This window comes from Anneissia japonica, unplaced genomic scaffold (assembly GCF_011630105.1).
Source record: "Anneissia japonica isolate Jap-2015-1 unplaced genomic scaffold, ASM1163010v1 scaffold6524_len355483_cov145, whole genome shotgun sequence".
Classification (NCBI taxonomy): domain Eukaryota; kingdom Metazoa; phylum Echinodermata; class Crinoidea; order Comatulida; family Comatulidae; genus Anneissia; species Anneissia japonica.
Window position 1 is genome coordinate 80,646 of NW_022722980.1, and position 2,264 is coordinate 82,909.

General features: G+C 34.1%; 1 protein-coding gene across 1 annotated transcript in view; it reads right to left on the reverse strand.

Annotated features, from left to right (window-relative positions):
- Positions 1-742, reverse strand: part of LOC117112025 (proline-rich protein 36-like) — a 10,888-nt gene extending 10,146 nt beyond the window's left edge. The window contains exon 1 of the mRNA XM_033255063.1: positions 623-742. The gene's annotated coding sequence lies outside the window, so the exon portion shown is untranslated. The remainder of the gene's footprint in view (positions 1-622) is intronic.
- Between the last annotated feature and the right edge of the window lie 1,522 nt (positions 743-2,264).

A 2,264-nucleotide genomic window follows, 5' to 3' on the forward strand; every position in this document is an offset into this window, starting at 1 on the left:
TCAAATACGTAAGATGTTGACTTTAGAAACACTAAAATTTATTAGGCGAATATTTCGGCTACTCCTGTAGTCTTTGTCAACGCTTGACATAAAATGAACATATTGAGAAACTATCTTAGCAATATACAATTTGAGAAACAATACGGTAATTAAGTCAAAGCAAGTCGGTATACGTCTATAAAGGATTGATGATAATGAACAAATAAACAGTGATAAGGGTGAACAATGAATGAGCAAGTGGTGGACTGTGGGAAAGCATTACTATAGTTAATGCATGGAGGAATTAATTCATCCATGGTTAATGGATAAGCTAAACATAAGGCACAACTAAAACCAAGAACAGGAAGCGGCTATGAAAAAAAAATTATATATATATATAAAATTATACAAAGCAATATTGTAAATTAAATAAATGTGGGTATATAAAAGTATTGAAAGGCAAATAAAACATAGTTGTAATGACGGACTTGCTAAGGACAGAAAAGAAGTTTTTCAAAGTAAATGTACAAGGTTTAAAACTGAAACATTGCTAAAATACAGAAAATATTATGTATATCGTATCAGTGAAACTACGGAATACAGTACTGTTACAGTAGTACATGCAAGAATTCAACATACTTACATCTACTAATTCAGCGTTTATTAATATAGATTCAGCAATAGTTTTCAGAACTTGAAGTATGTTTTTACAATGGAATAAGGATGTGCTGAAAAAAATCCCATATAACACGAACGAGTTGATCGATTCAGTCAACTCTCCCAATACCGACCACCATTCGGACCGTCCACTTTGACCGGTTTACCGGACGGACCGGTTTAGAGAACGTCACGTTTACCTACCTTGGTTCCCCGACCTTGAGTCGATAATAAGCCTAGGCCTAATAGATAGGTACACCACACTGCATCATGTACTGTGTAGGCCTACTCACCTGAGAACGTCATTCATGTTTTACTTTATTTTTACATTATTTATGTTGTCAATTATCAATAAAAAATTACACAAATCAACTTAATGTGTATCGTAATTTATAATAAGTGTCAGTGTTATTTTTCGTTCGATCGCCATAATCTTATTCGATTCAACGTGGTTGCACGCTTTATTGGTTTTCGATGCCGCTGGCATAACCTTGGTTGGTCACTGAATGCTAAAAATAAGTGCTAACTTATGCAGCGCCCCCTAAACTTCGTCAGCCAATAGAAAGTGTCATGCGCAATTGTTTTTATGAAATCGATAGCCTTATGTTGGGACCTCTTGGTTTGCCTTAGCGTGAGAATGAATGCAAAATGTGAGAAAAGGATACGTTCCTTAATAAAGAAAATACACTCATGAGCTTTTTTTTTATCAGTTTATTAAACAAATGAAATCTAGTCTTATTGCAATTAATTAATTAATGCGCTATTGGTGTTGTTCTGTGATTGATAGTTGTTATTTGGAGTCAGTCGATGTGTCTCCCATGATTTATTTAACATATTTCGTCAATAAATCATCGTTTTAAACTGGCCGTCCGGTTTTTAGAAGGTAATTTTATTGTTGCGGACTTAAGAACTTGGCCGGAATTCGGAATTGGGAGATCCGGTTTTCAGAAAGTATGTTAATACAGTAAGACTAGGAATGATTTTGGGACTTTAAAAAACGACCGGTTTTGCGTGAAATCTGGTTTTCTGGGTGGTCGGTATTGGGAGAGTTGACTATAGGCCTATAGGTTCAACCAGCGGCATAATAGACACGTCATAATGTTTAGTTGTGTGCTGATCCGGTCAAATAAACACACAATATTTGGCTTAATGTATGTACAATAGCACAATACTATTAAACTTGTCTCAAAAGGAAAGGGTAGGCTTATGTTTCAATTCATCCGTAAAAGAAACTATGTATACATACGTAGGCCTACATCTGACTAATGTTGCAACATTTGTATGATATTTTTGAAAATCAATTTAATCCATATATTATATTTCTTTAAAAATATTTCTCAATGAAAGCTCTAAAGCTGACTAAAAGATCTTCAAACAAAAATAGCAATAATTCAGAACAGTACATAAGGAATAAAAAATATATCTAGGAAATAAAAAAACTATGTTCAATAACCTTTAGCCTCAAACTCCTAAAGACTATAGAGACGCTGATTTATGCCAATGCATGCAAATGACAAGACTGGTCTCTGTTATTTGTTGCAGAAGTAGTCTTTACTAAATGTTGTGGTTTTATAGCCTAAAGATCCCTATGTGACCTTTGACCCTAAGTAGTGAACACCTTATGTATG